Source organism: Danio rerio, chromosome 19 (genome assembly GCF_052040795.2).
Source record: "Danio rerio strain M-AB ecotype USA chromosome 19, GRCz13ab, whole genome shotgun sequence".
NCBI classification, from domain to species: Eukaryota; Metazoa; Chordata; class Actinopteri; order Cypriniformes; family Danionidae; genus Danio; species Danio rerio.
Window position 1 is genome coordinate 40613341 of NC_141039.2, and position 16660 is coordinate 40630000.

Below are 16660 nucleotides of genomic sequence, written 5' to 3' on the forward strand. Positions count from 1 at the left end.
TGATGCACATGGCGACCCGAGTTTGATTTCCGGCTTGAGGTCCTTTGCCAAATCCTTCCCCTCTCTCTGCTCCCAATACTTTCCTGTCTGCAACCTCTACTGTCCTTTCCAAATAAAGGTGAAAACCTCCTAAAAAATAATGGTGGTCTTTCTAGTCTGGATGTTGTAAAGGGTTTTATTAGATGTACAGTTTGTCATCCAATAGGATACTATACAAGAAAAAAAATATTGCACTGATTTGAAATACTAAAGCTTTGTACATGTTTCATTTTTCTAGTTTTATGATATGTAATATTATAAACATCTTCACTTTCCTTTGATTTTTTTTTTTACATAAACCATTTTTGTTCAACTAAAGGCCATTCAAAGTTTAGGAATCTTTGTGATTCTGATTGTAAAAGGAGTCTTTAAAACGGCAATTCAAGAAATAATTTACATCTCTTACAGTACATTACTCCTGCTTTTTTACTGACTTCAACATTCTACTAAATATCTTCTGTGCTTATACTGTCAATATTTGGCCGATATATACTGTATTATAACACTGGTCTATTCTATTTAACTAGATGCAAACAGAAAAAAAAGTTGAATAATGGGGATTTATTTTGAGTACAGGAACATTCTGTGACTCTTTTAAACTCCATTTAACATCATCAATTTGAATAAAAAAATCACACCATGTAGTTCTTGCTCTAGTTATTGCCTCTGAAAGTCATGGTAAGCATTTTGCTAAAGAGCACATTCACTCAAATAGGTTATTACAGTTTCCTAAATGTGTATTCTCAAAGGATTTGCATTATGTACAAGCACAAATCACTTCATTTAACAGAAGTTTTCCATAGTCTGCCAACCAATTAAAGTTTGTATTTGATAAATCAACACATTGCAGTGATATCCATCAGTGAAAGCGCTTTAGACTTTCTGGTCACAAATATGTGGGATGATAAGCACCCTCTCTAATTAAGCAGCTTATGGTTTACCCAAAAATAATTTCAAAATACAGAATTCACTCACATCATTCTTTCGCAAAACCTGTAGAGATTCTGCAGAAAACTAAAAACGTTACAAATGTTGTTAACCATTTACTTCCACTAAATGAGCAAAAACAAATGCTTGGATATTTTTCATTAAAGTAAAAATTTTTTATATAAAATCATAACCCTCATAAATAAATATGATGTTCATGCAGTTGACTTGAACAAGTGTAATTGCTGCAGTGTGAGCCTTGGCACAAAACAAGCGGACCAAGACCTCTGTGAATTTCCAGATGGCGAAAATAAAACCATATGTGCTTGCATAAAGTGAGTGCATTTGTCCAGCATAAAACATTGATTTGGATGCTGCTAAGTATGTTGGTGCAAAATACATACATAAAACAGCAGACAAATCAGGTTGTGAAATTACCAAGCCGCAACCTCCCGCACTCCCTTGTGAAGCTAATAAAGAAATAATTGAAACTGCAATTCATCGAAATTCCTCTAGGCCTAGCTCCATATAGAGCAAATTTCTATTGAGCCCACCGTTACAATGGCCAACTTTACAGCAGAAAAAAAGGTATTTACAGCCAGGTACAAGGAACGATTTTGGTGTAACTCTCACTGCTCTCTGGATCTCAGACCAGCGCATGACAATGTGTGTCTCTCTCTGTGTGTGTGTGTGTGTGTGTGTGTGTGTGTGTGTGTGTGTGTGTGTGTGTGTGTGGTCACGTGATGTGCGTTTTCAGTAGACGGAGGGCTGTTCAGAAATGCTAGGTAAAGCAAGGTGTGGATGTGGATCATTTTCGTTCTAAAATGCCATTTTAAAATGAAAACGTATTAGTGCAAACGGGGCCTCAGTGTGTATTTTTCGCGAGCGGGTTTGCGACGAGGTGGAGGATCGGCAATGCCGGTTCAGCATCGTGTTGTCTATCGGTCATTAGCAATGGATGATAACATCGTTTATCGGCCCAACCCTAGTACGTACCTAAATAATTAAAATGTCACCAAAATATGTTCACTTTTGGCATATTTTGTGAAGCAAATTACAGAACACCTAAACAATGCTGTGCTGAGCTGAATGCACTAAATGATTATGCCTACATGTGCAATGTAATAGACAACTAGGGTTGCACGGTTCACCGGTACTATAGCAGTATCGCAATACTATGGCTACAAAATACTGGCGGTGCCACTGTACTTTGTAAACGTTAGTATTGTCATTAACGGTCTGTTTACAATACATAATGCTGCATGCGGAAAAGTCACTAAAATGCTCACACGTTTGTGTAACAATGGACCATTTTATTTGAATAGTCTGTGGAGCCCTTTAAGGTTGCAAAACTGTAACTGTCACACCTTTAACCGTTTTCTGACGTTTTAGTTCAAACGCACATCTGAATCAGTTCATTTCTATTCCTGTCAATATTATTTAGTAGCTACAACAACCGCAACAATCTCTTAAAAAGAACGACTCAAAAGTGAAATTTTTTATTACTTTGGACTTTTACCTGATAAGAATAAAAAAAAAAAAACTAGATGAAAAACAGGAAACATTAAAGCATTTCTGACCACTTCATTTAGCTAAATTTTGTTGGAAAAGTGCTTTTTTTTGTAACTAATTTCGTTCTGTAATTTTTTTTTTTCATTTAATTATTTTTTGTTGGTCAGTTATCTACTAACAAAAAAAACGAATGCATTTTATGCAAAGTAATATGCAAACACTTTTCTTAATAATAAGGCAATTGTTAATTAAATTCAAGTGGGCCTATTATAACAAAAATATAGTATTTCTGACAATTTTCTTTTCACTAGTATCACTTGGTATCAGCTGGTATGACATCGTAACGTTAATTAATGCTATCGTGACAACCCTATGGGCAACATCGTGACTATGACGCGCCAAAACTGAAAAATGCGTCATCATTTACTCACAAACCGGTTTGAAATTGTTGAACACAAAAGAAGAGATTTTAAAGAAAGCTGAAAACCTGTAACCATTGACTTCCACTGTTATTGTTTTTCTTACCACAGAAATCAATGGCTACCAGTTTTCAGCTTTCTTCAAAATACCTTCTTTAGTCTTCAACAGAAAAAAGAAACTTATAATGGTTTGGAACCACTTGACGGTCAGTAATTAGTTACTAAATGTTTAAGTTTTGGGTGAACTGAAATGTACAACTATATCAGCTTTCTAAGAGATTTAAGTACAAGAGCTGTTAAATGATTTACCATATTGTTATTAATAATAATAATAATAATAATAATAATAATAATAATAATAATGAGCTAATAAGAGTAAAACAATGTTTCCAAATTAAAGCAACTGATGTTTAAAGAAAAGGGGGGCACATTTCATGAAGCATCTGGAGCTCGGACAATTGGCTGCCATCACCTGATTGCAGTGGCGGGCCTTGTGTTGGATGATTCTGCTTGACTGGCACGCACAGCCCATCACTCTCACATCTGAACTGCCTCCGATAAGGCTTCATTACCATAAGTTTATTTCTTCCCATTGAGCTGGGCCGTCTAAAACAAAGGCCAGTTGATTATTTTGCTTGATCATTGTACCATTCAAAGCAGCCGATTGCGAATGGATGGAAAACAATGGACTTTCCCAGAGGATCCCGGAGGCTGACATGCATACAGTAACGGGACCGGTGACACTGACGCAGGATCAGTGCGGCCAGGCCTGACAGTACACCCATGGGATGCACATGAGCTCAGTGACGCTGAATCTGAGGCTGTCAAGGGCTGTCCATGGGTTTGAATGGCTGCAGTCCACCGAGGATTTTGCATTTCAGCAGTCCGTCACTGTCAGACAATAGCAATGCATTTGGCTGCCGGACATCAATATGCTTTGTGTTACAAATAAAATTACTTGTTATTAATATGCTTACATGTATTGAGATAAAACTGGGGTTTTGCCATCACTGTACATCTAATAAAACTAAATATGAACACTGATTTGCCTGAAAAGATTATAATTTCTTAATATGTTGTTTTGGATGCCTGTTCCCTTGACAATTGATGGTATTTAATTGGCTTTAAATTCTGTCTATATTTACCAACAAATTCCTAATATTTTTGTGATCAAAACTTTGCTGATAATTAATAGAATTATTATGATAATTCAATCCATAATCAATAGAATTATACATTTAAAATATATTGGCCACACCTTTGCCTCTATGAGAGCCAGTAAGCTCCTGGGCTGCTGTTAGTGACCCTCTGTGTCAGCCCCTTCGTTACAGTCAGCAAGGTTCATGAAAATTTAAACTTCAATATCATTTTCCAACACAATCTCACGGCAATTCGTAACTTTTTCATTTAGTGGCTAATTCGTACAAATTCGTACGATCTAATTCATACATTTTAGTACGATTTGCGTATCCCCCAATGACAGTTGGGTTTAGGGGTGGGGTTAGGTGCCACGCCTCCTTTAACGATTTAAAATCGTAGATTTTCTTACGACTGAACTCGTACGAATTCGTACGAATTAGCCACTAAACTGCCAAAACGTAAAATACTTACGTTTTCTCGTGAGATCAGGCTGCATTTTCCCACAACTGCTGCAGGAGATGCTTAAATTTCATGTTATTGTTTATTCATATAGATATATTTTTTATCAATTTATATTTATTTATTGCTATTCTCATTTACATAAATGATCTATATAAATTATATATATATATATATATATATATATATATATATATATATATAATATTAATGTTATATAATATTAATGTTATGACCCCAGATTAATAAAGGGACAAAGCCAAAAAGAAAATGAAGGAATGAGTGAATAATAATAATGAAATAATAATAATTAACCTCTATCCGGTGTCTGAAAAAACATTGAGTAAGACCATAAAATAATTATCAAATCCAACACAACAGTCCTTTGAGGAAATATTTTTGCATGTCAGGTTCAAGGTTTACCGCAGTTTGCAAAGTCATTTGCTACCTCCCAATTTGCATACTTGTACTACGCCCTAAAAGTGTGTACTTTTTTTGTAAAGTAAAAATATGTCATTTTGAGTGTGTAACTGAAGAGTATGCAAGCTTTGGGACTTACTACTTCATCATTGTGTTGCTTGGTTATGAGTCACGACACGTCTACATTTCTGTCATATTTAATTTCCAACCTTATTGGAGAAGCAGCAGCAGGTTAATCTGCCATTCACGAGTCTTTCATCCAGAGAAATCTCCTCAGGTCTTTGGATAATTCTGCACTCAGACGTTAATGTCCAAACACATCTTTATAAGTTCAGTATTGTTGTTGCAGATAACTATAACACGAAAACGCGATTTAAATATTTTCCAGTAGTCTAGATATTAATAACCAGCCATACACACATCTTTACCGAAGCGTCTCTACTAGACGGTTGGTCTCGCAAGTTTATGAACACTTTTTACCCGCGTTTGTAGTTCTAATTAAATTCACGTCCAACACACAATGTAGTGTGGGCAATATCAGCAGTTAGAGTATAGACGCTTCTACACCTAATTTTTTATTTTTTACCAGAAATAGTAAATCATCTGGGAACCTTTTTTCAACATACTACGATTTGGGACATGCTAATTCTATTTTCAAATACTATTTAGGACGGATAGTATGCGAATTGGGACGCAGCGATGGTTTTAAAACCGCAGTCACACTTCATTTGTTCAGCCCTTTGTTGAATTTAAGTTACATTGCACTAATTCTCATTAGAATTTAAGTATATTATTAAGCTGGGGTAAGTGCTACTGTGAGTTGACATGTACTTGCAAAGTTTCCTATAGTCAGTGAAATGTCTGTTGAAGCAGCAGTATGAGCAGATATTAAGCAGACAGTCTACTAATACTCAAATGGACCATCAAAATAAAGTGTTACCAAAACCGCTGAACTTTTTTGTTATACCGTTCCTAAGGTATATGTAAATTCTTTTTTGTTTTGTTGGTTTGTTTGTTTTTTACATTAGGACAACAGGATAGCAGCAAAAGACCACCAACATCAAAAGCTACTGGTCAGCCCAGAATTCGGAAAAACAAATCGCTTTTACACCAACATCAGTTTTTACCCAGACATTTAAAAATAACTAATTTAAGAGTAATAATCACAATACTGTGAAACTGTGATATTTTATCCAGGGTTATCATACTGTCAGAATCTTATAGCGAAACGGTTTTGAGAATTCTTTAAAAAATATGTTCTTTTAAAACTTGAACAATTTGACAAAATTTGGAATCCTTTTATCTGTTACCTTGAAGAAAAAAACCCTCATAATAATGCATCTTTCTGTAATGTTTTAACATGTTTTGTCATCATACTCTGTTGTTCAAACAGGTCTTTGTAACAAGTTTGCTTGTTATTTTATTTTTTCTCCTTTTAATTTTTCTTATTTGTTGTGCCTATGTTATATGTGGACAAAATATATAAACAGAATTCATCAAACAGTCTTCATCAATAAAACTTATTTGACATAGAAAAAAAGTTCTTTCATGTTCAACTGCGGGGAAAGTTTTTTTTTTTTTTTTTAATGTAAATATATTTAAATTTAATATATTAAAATTAAAACATTTCTTTAAAAATGTATCAAATCCAACACAACAGTCCTTTGAGGAAATATGTTTCTCTCAATCTGTACAAACTATTCTCATAGATTCGCGTTAAAGGGATAATTCACCCAAAAATGTATATTTACTCACCCTTAACTGGTTTCAAACCTTTGGGTTTCTTTATTCAGTTAACAAAAAGATATGCTAAAGAATGCTGAAAACTTGTGACCATTGTAGGAAAAACAAATATGGAAGTCTGATGGTTGCAGGTTTCCAGCTCAAATGTCTTCATGTTCAATTATGTAAAAGAGGTCTGGACCAAGCAAAGAGTAAGTAATTGACAACTTGACATCTTGTTTTTTTGGGTGAAATATTCCTTTGAAAGCTGGATTATGCATCATATTTTGCATGTCTGCATCGTTTATTTTTCTTCAGTTTGGGCTTCAAATAAAAGTGGAGTGTTTTTAAATCTTTTCAAGAGTGAGCTTTATGGCTCTTAATAGCCGTACATGTCACACATGATGAAGAATTAATGCAAACATTTTATACATTCATGCAAATTCATTTAAATACATGCATTTTAATGTATGCATTAAGATTAAACAAACAATTTCAACTGTTTAAGATTTTTTTTCTAGCTAATGTTTCATGTCAATGGGCTTTATACACTGTAGTTGCCAATCAAAATTTCTGGGGTAAACCAAATTCACCAGTCTAGTTTATTGAGGTAAAGTTGGTTTTATATTCATTATTTTATATTTATTAATTCATAGACAAGGTCCCTGTATTGTTTAATATGGTGCTTTGAATATTGGGTCTGAAATCTCATGACTTGAAAACAACATTAGCACTATTTATTTGACTGTGAACAATGTTGTACTCTTATAATATGATTTCACTATTTAGATTTAGCAAAGATTTATTTATTAAATTGACATTACTTAAGGAGAAAGTCTGAATGTGCGAATATAAAAACAATTTTACCTCAATGCCTAGGTTTGCTCGCTGCCATAAAGGACCGAGGATGTAATGCAGATGATTAATACAAACACTTCCAAGCACAGATTCCATTGTAGTATGCTGAACCAGAGGTGTTTATAGAGGATTATGGTACATGAAAATGGGCAATGAATGGTACAATAGCAGCACAACTAAGAAGGAGAGAAAACACGGGATTACATGTGGCTTTCTGCCCCTTAATGTGATTTTCTTAATGACAGTTTTACCTTTTTATGCACTTCAGTGAGGACAGTGGCGGGGTTGAGATTAGAGAGAATGTATTTTCCCTCAAAAGCCGATTAGCCTGATTTGAAACAGAGCCAAATTGAGTCTATTCTGCTCCCATTCACACAGACTGGGCCTCAAAATGTAAAATAATGAAACAGGGCTTTGCGTTACCTAACATTCTGTGTTTCCATGCTACAGCTCCGCGGATTCTCATAAACCAACACATTTAATGCGACAACATTCAAAGGCCTACCGTTTGGGTGGTAGATTTACCCAAGAGGGGTCTACATTCGTATTGTCAAAAACTTGAAAGTGCATTTGTTGCGAAAGCTTTAGTTTATGAGAGTAGGTAAAGGAAGGGAGGGGAAAACTCACATTTGATTCTTACAAACATCTGTAGAAAGACACGAAGACCTCTTCCAGGCCTCCACGACTTCTTATGCTGTTCTTGCCTGCCATCTGGTGGTTGTACTGGGACTCTTCACTCAAATTGCAGTGCTGCTGACTTTACAGACAGGGTTTGAGGAAAAAAAAAACAACAACAAAAAAACACGTTGCGTCAACTATGTTTACTGGCTAACAGTTGACCTATGCTGTGTCCGAAATCGCTCATTATACCCTCATTCACCATCCTTTACATTTGTTCACTAATATAGTCCGCTTTCCAATGAGTGCACCGGAAGAGATGCCGTTTTTGTGTGTGCTTTCTGATTGCTAGGCCGTGTGATAGTCATTTAACTTTTAGTGAGCTGTCTAGGAAACTACCCTACTGAAAAAAACATAAACCAACGTGACCAGTCTAGATTAAGCTGGACATAGCTGGTTTTGGCTGTGCTCGCAGCCTAGTCAGGCTGGTCATGCTGGTTTTCGCTGTCATCTCCCAGCCTGACCAACTAAGCCAAGACTGAGCTGAAAACCAGCCTGGAAATGGCCAAAACCTTTCTTAAACCAGGATGGTTAACCAGTTTAAACCAGCCAACCAGCATATGCTGGTTTAAGCTGTTTTTTTCAGCAGGGTAGGTTTATTAACTATGTTAATTTTGATTTCTGCCATGTAGATGTTGCTAATAAATAATAAACTGTATAGAAATTTGTGAGAACGAATGTCAGATGCGAAAATTCATTTAGCGCACAAGTCTCTTAGAATAATACAAGTTTCTGGCAGCGCAGCATCATGTCATATTTCTTTTGCATTGTTTGCTGATTTTATTCAACAAAACTAGCATAAGCCGAGTGTTTAGTGCTAGTTGGAGCTACTTTGCCTAATGGTGAATGCAGTAAGAGACTGTATTATCATCAAAAACGTTACCTGTTTAGCACAAAAGTTCATAACATACAAAAACGTTAAAAAAAAACTAAATCTTACCTATGGAATGTTTTGCCTTTGTGCTTTGTTTTCTTTGTTTGCTCTTTACCATACCCGTCGACAGCGCTGAAGTCCCGCATCTTCACGTAATAACACTGTCTTGACAAGTGCGGTTGAATGACATTTGTCCTGGGAGCACTGTACCAATGTGGCACCGCTTTTGACGCATGCTCAGGGTCCCTATGCGATATCTAGTGTATATATCTATGGTAATTCGTCAGAGCAGTGCGTTCTAGCCGGGCTCACTTTCTGTTTCAATGTCTAGCATCTGTCTTTAATTTCATCTGTCTCCATATTCTGCTGCATCCCAGAATATTACACAGCACCAAAAATGTAAAAATATATATTCAACTATATATTTAATATGTTTTTGTCCACAGCCCACCTGTCTGCAACCTGCCGTGAGGTAGATTCCCGAGCTTGCGTGCTCCAATGAGACGTGCTCTCTTCAGCGCTCACCATGACAACGAGACTCACAGCAGTGACGTCGCATTGTAAACATTTACATCTGCATTCCTATAAAGGTCGTCAGTTCTCAGTGTTGTCAGTTCGCTCGGCGTTGCAGTTTGTACTTGACCAAGGTGAGTTCAATACCTGACGGTACGAGTGGAGCCACGCCAATCTCACGAAGCCCTGAGGCGAGCCGGCTTGTGAACCCTAGGCAGGGATCAGTACAAGCCGTGAGGACCCTCAGGGAAACACGGGAGGCCGGTAGTGGGACCCTGCTGCGAGGCCCACTCATCGTCTATTTTAAACTATAGTTTTAAACTTTAGTTTACTATAGTTTAAAATAGAAACAATGGTAACTGTTGTGATTTAACTGTATATCTGGCTGTTGTAATGTTTTGCTTTGTTTTTCAGCTGAGTTGTTGAGCAAAGAAGAACGTTACTGAAGACAACCGCGGGTTTTATTCACGAGCACGAGCATTATGTTTCCGTGCTGTTTTCTGAAAGTTTATCTTGTTTAGATAAGTTTGCAGGTCAAATAAAATAAACTATATTCTTTCTAAACACCTGTCTCATGTTTTATTTGTCCTCTACAGCAATACACTGTCATATAAACCTGTTGAATGCATTTGTATGCAACATGGTTTGACAATAAAGTAGTCTAACAAATAAATAGTTGTTATAATTGTAATCTTTTTTTCTAAATCTAAATTGGTAAATTGCTCCCAGGTCAATCTTGACTTTGTCTAATAACGGTGAGGTGCATATGAAAGGAGATTGTCCTATGTTCACATTTCTACTTTTGTTTAGGTTTTTTCTTTGTCCTATGTAGTGCTGTCTTTTTCTTTCTGTATCACAATGACATGATCTGGGAACAAATTAACAGCAAAGACAGAAAGAAAGAAATTAGCCTCAGTTTACATCAGAACATCCCTCCAGAGTACACTGTTATTCTGACAACATGACTAGGCCCACACAGAATCTACGTGCGCAGAATTCCACAGATTCTTTGCCCATCATTGATTCTGTTTCTTGTGTAAATGTGTGTGAATCTATATTTATTCAGTTTTTAAATAATTTACAATAATATTATTGACTAATATAAAAATATTCATATGAATTATTTACAATACAGTTTGTACAGTAATATTTTTTGTCTTTTAGTAGATATATTATATGAAAGACTTGCTTTGTTTACCAAATAAAGAGGATCTAACTGGATTTGCATTATTCATTCATTCATTCTCTTGTTGGCTTAGTACTTTTATTAATCCAAGTTCGCTACAGCGGAGTGAACCGCCAACTTATCCAGCACGTTTTAACACAACGGATGCCCTTCCAGCCGCAACCCATCTCTGGGAAACATCCACACACACATTTACACACACTCATACACTAAGGACAACTTAGCCTATACCCAATTCACCTGTACCGCATGTCTTTGGACTGTGGGGGAAACCGGAGCACCCGGAGAAAACCCATGCGAACGCAGGGAGAACATGCAAACTCCACAAAGAAACGCCAACTGAGCTGAGGCAACCAGCGACCTACTGCGTCACTGCTTCGCCCGGATTTGCATTAAGTAAACAATATTAATACATTACAACAATACAAAACTACATTTGAATACAAGCAGGCCAGGATTAAGAATTCAAAGGCCCCAGGGCACAATGTCTTGTAGGCCCTCTACCTAGCTGCACCCCTTGAATTAAATATAAGATTAATATCATATATATATATATATATATATATATATATATATATATATATATATATATATATATATATATATATATATATATTATTTTTTTTATAAAATGAATCTACAATGTTTTGCCTGCATTTTTAAAATAAGTGAAATACACTATATTTCTAGTCTACAAAGATTAAACTGATTTTTAAAGCATTTATATCATACTTTGAAAAAAAAAATACTAATACAACTAGTGAAAATTAATGAATTTTAATATACTTGTTCATGTTCACTGAAGCAGTACTAAAAACTTTTATTTAAGAGTATTTTTAATGTATAACATCTACAAACTTATAATGCATATAATTTAAATATAACACCTCTCCAATCCAAATCTATGAATCTGAGTCTTCTATAATACACACACCTATTAATGATTCCTATTTGTCTTTATCATGATGAAGAGTTGGCAACATCTGATATATAGCGGGGGAAAAAGAAGAACGTGTTTATCAGACGATGGATTCGATATTGCGACCTGCTTTTCGAGCTGCGCTACTCACACTGCTATCTATTGTGTTATTTATTTATGTTGCCTATGTCAATGAACCGGTGATGGGCGGGAATTACTTAACGAGCTAATTTTAACGAGGTCCACTATTTGGACTTAGCCTAAATAGACACCCCAAAATCAATCCCCCCTCGCAGGGGCCCTGAGTGTGCACGGTCCCCTGGGCCTGTGCCCATAATACCCATTGGTTAATCCGGCCCTGAATACAAGTAATGCTAACCCTAATCGTTTAAAGGATTTTCCCACTTCACCAAAATGTCTAATTTGGATGATGATTTTTTTTTATACTTGTAGAAACAAAAATCCCAGCACAACATTTGAGTGGAGTCAAGATGTTTATTTCTCATCTTTCACATTCAAGCATTTATAATGCATTTTAGATATCCTGAAAAGAAAGCAAATGGGGTCGAGTAGCCCAACCTAAACTTTGCAAGTAACCACATATTTACACATTCGCTGTGAGCCACAATGATATGATCCATTCAGAATAACAGACTCGAACATGACCTTACATACACATGTGAGAGTTCACACAGGAAGAATATGGAAGGCTATCGGGGCCAAAAGTCTTCAAACTAAACACATGAAACTTGATTGTGTCAACAAGCACAACAGCCAACGAAATTGCTGTATTTGTGACTATATTTGCTTATGAGATACACATGTTTACTGCAATATATGTATATAGATGTATATAGATGTTGTGTTTATTTTGTAATAGTACACTGGTATACACGGTACCAATGCAAATGTAAGCATAATATCACCTTTCGTTAAAATTCACCACCTCGACATGGTGAATAACATTCAAATTTGCTGTCTCAACAAGGTCAAACTGTGTGTTGATCAAATTTCATGTATCTGTAAAAAGCCTTTGGCATCAACTCTCTTTCATACAAAAGAAATTCACAATGTAATGCGGGCAGATGACGTTTTAGCACCGTTTCACCAAAAGGGGGTGATGAACAGCATTACACAGCTGTTGGAGTCTTGTACTCATAATCTCTCTAGTCTGCAAACATAATAAACAAGCCCTCCAATAAGGAAAACTTGGATAAAGAGACAAATCACAATAGAGGTTTTAATGTTTATACAGCTAGCGTAAAAGCCTGTCTTTTGCAGTAGTATGACATATGCGCTGTTAATAGCTGCGTTTTAAGACCTCTATAGATTACAGAATGATTGCTTCTCTACAGATTAACCATGTGCCAATGTATTATGTCAAATCCAAATTTTAATAGAACCCAGTATTGCTTTGCACTAAAAAAAATTTTTAAAGGGATAGTTCACCCAAAAATGAAAAAGCAGTGAACATTTACACATTAGTTTTAAACGTTTTTTGTTCTGTTAAAAACTAAAGACGATATTTTAAAGAAAGCTGAAAACCTGTAACTCCGGGACATCGCTAGACCCAGATTACTGGGGCACGTGCCCCAGTAAACTTCGCCAATGCTCCAGTAAATGATTTGAGATATGATTTACTTCCTATGCAAAGTGTGTATTAAGAGTGGTAATCCTGGAATAAAGATGCTATTGTCTATGTGCAACTGATCCAATGCTGGGGAACGCAATGTAGTTTAATCAAAAACCAAACTGACGCATCTCTGCGTGTGCGTAAAAAAACATACCCGCGTGCCTTCACACATCGGTCCTTCTGGACCCTTATGCGCTGCTCTTCTCCCGGTGTGAGTGCCGGTTGTTAAAATGCGCACTGAAAAAGTAGTTGCTGCTCAGGCATTGTGAAACCAGCGTAAGAGTCTTTTATGCAGACGTGTCAGCCCGCAGTGAGTTTTGCAAGTCGACAAAACTAAAGTTTTTATAATATGAAGGTGATCTCACTAAGCATGTCTCATTTAAACCTTATTCTCTGCCATGTGTCGTCTAAGACAACAGATAATTCTATAAAACATCTTTTTTTTCTATTTGATAGAATTTAAAAAAAAATCATAGAATTTTTTTAATTAATAATCATGCAAAAGATTTCTTAAATGATCTTAGCATATCACTCCAGTTGTGTCTTTATGTTGTTGTCCAGTTACATTTAGGATTAACTTATTTAGAATATTAACTGTATAATAACGATATTTTTTGTATTAAAAAATTATATATATATATATATATATATATATATATATATATATATATATATATATATATATATATATATATATATATATAAATAATTTTTTTTTTGAGAGGGGGCCCAGTAGAGCTTTATGTCTAGCAATGCCCCTGCTGTAACCACTGACTTCCATAGGATCTGTTTTTCCTACTATGGCAGTTACAGGTTTTCAGCTTTCTTCAAAATACCTTCTTTTCGAACGAAACTCAAAGGTTTGGAACCACTTGAGAGAGAGTATACACTACCTGACAAAAGTCTTGGTGTCTATCCAAGTTTTAAGAACAACAAATAATAACTTGACTTCTAGTGGATCATTTGGTTTTAAAAGTGGCTTATATGAAAGACAAAGGCCTCTAAATTGGGCTTATTTTACCTAAAATAAAACATGATCATGCTTTGATTTTTAATTATTTCATTAGGACAGTAAGGTCTGACTTTGCAGAGACAAAAATCTTGTTATTTAACAGAAATAATGTACAGTATAAAATATAAAGTCATGGTGCAGTGGACAAACATTGAATATTGTGTATGACTCCCATGAGCTAGGAGGACTGCACCCATACATCTCTCCAATGACTCAAATTACTTAATAAAGTCATCTGGAATGACAAAGAAAGTGCTCTTGCAGGACTCCCAGAGTTCATCAAGATTCTTTGGATTGATCTTCAATGCCTCTTCCTTCATCTTACCCCGGACATGCTCAATAATGTTCATGTCTGGTGACTGGGCTGGCCAATCTGAAGCACCTTGACCTTCTTTGCTTTCAGGAACTTTGATGTTGAGGCTGAAGTATGAGAAGGAGGCAGCACAAATGTCTTGATACCTCAGCTTGTTGATCCAACCTGCAGATCTCTCGCACACCCCCACACTGAATGTAACCCCAAACCAGGATTTTTTCTTCACCAAACTTGACTGATTTCTGTCAGAATCGTGGGTCTGTGTGGCTTCGAATAGGTCTTCTCCAGTATTTATGATGATTGGGATGCAGTTCAACACATGATTTATCAGAAAAATCTTCTGTCAATTTTCTAAAAGATCAACTAGAAGTCAAGTTATTATTTGTTGCTCTTACAACTAGGATCGATGACAAGCCATTTGTCAGGTACATGTTCATTATTTAGGGGTGAACTATTCCTTTTAAATGACCTGATCCTAATCAACACCCAACCCGGATAAATACATTCAAGCTGAAGTGCAGATCCATCAGTCAAAAATCAAATCAGCTGCAGCACTTTTCAGCCCATATTATAATGTTAGTTAGAATATTCAATGATTTCTGAGGACGTCTATAACATGCATACGGGACTGTCACATATGGAATTAAATGTGGCCTAATTAATCGATTCATGCATTCAAACAACTCTAATTGTAAAGTGCAATTATAGCAATGAAAAATAAAACGTATATAGAGTGTTATACAGCAAGTCTCAAATTCACAAAACATGGCATTTACAATTTCACAATGGTCCCGCCTAATAAGAACAAAGCAATCAAACAAACAATGCAGTGAATATTGAAATGAAAACATTAGCATAATAAAAACAGACATTCAGCAACAAATGATGCCATCAAACATCACTGTACATCACTGATGATCACTTATTGGCCAGTAGAGGGCAGTGATGTGCAAGAACATGTATTCACCAAGGTATAAAAAGCACAAGTAATAAAATCCGCAGACAGTTCTTCACATTCAGGGTTACAGTGAAAAACACAGCAACCAAACAGCAAAGCATATAGCACGCAATGAACACCATCACAAATCAATCTCATAACCACGGTCACATATCGAGCACTAAAAGGTGTCCTGGACAGAATATTGTTCAAGTCTCTATATTAGGGGTGTCCAGACCCAGTCCTGGAGGGCTGGTGTCCTGCATATTTTAGTTCCATTCACAATTAAACACAGCTAATCAAGCTCCTTCAAGAAACACCAAGGCAGGTGTTTTGAAGGAAGTTGGAGCTAAACTATGCAAGACTGAGTTTGGACACCTCTACTCTATGAGGCTATGAAAAGTAAAACATCACCTGAAAATGAACTCAACAATAAGGACACGTTTAACCCTTTAACTGCCACACCAAGAAAAAGCAATAGAAAAAACTTAAACTCCTAATGTCTCAAAATCACATTCAATGCATTTTTTTCAACACATCCTATGATTTCTAAAATATCAACCTCTACCGAATGGTAGATTTGTCGGTTTATGGTAAAAGTACAAGAATGAATAAATATGCAATAAAAATCAGAAAATATGACGTGTAAGAGCAATTTATTTAAAAACTATCAAAATAAAACATTTTTGAATATTAAACCATAGCCATAGGCTATACATTACTTTAGATTCTCATTTAACAGCAAGTTTTATGGGTTTTTACAATTGACAGTGAGACAATCATCAAAAAAAACTGCAAAAAACAAACAATCAAATATCTCTCTTACTGTTGTGCTAATGTTAATACACCAGCATTTGCCATTTAAGAGGTAATCATCTTTGAAAGCTGTGATTTCCACACATTAGTTCTAAGAAATCCTTATATTTACTTTAAAAATATCCACAAAAAATACATACTAAAGAAATTATCTTAGTATATTTATGAATTAATACCAAGCTGTATCATTTTTATAGTGTGAATAATCAAAAGCTGATATTTCTCAGCAAACAGTCCCTTCAGACTGCAGAAATGCATGAAATGAAAACATTAGTTTTGCTTT

At 35.6% G+C, this 16660-nt stretch overlaps 1 long non-coding RNA gene across 10 annotated transcripts in view; it reads right to left on the reverse strand.

Moving 5' to 3' along the window:
* LOC137488540 (uncharacterized) overlaps positions 1 to 9211 on the reverse strand; it is a 66273-nt gene extending 57062 nt beyond the window's left edge. For all 10 annotated transcript variants that reach the window (XR_015517136.2, XR_015517127.2, XR_015517134.2 and 7 more), the window contains exons 1-2: positions 9115 to 9211; positions 8124 to 8253 (exon numbers count right to left, since the gene is read on the reverse strand). This is a non-coding gene — a long non-coding RNA (uncharacterized LOC137488540). The remainder of the gene's footprint in view (positions 1 to 8123; positions 8254 to 9114) is intronic.
* Positions 9212 to 16660: the final 7449 nt, after the last annotated feature.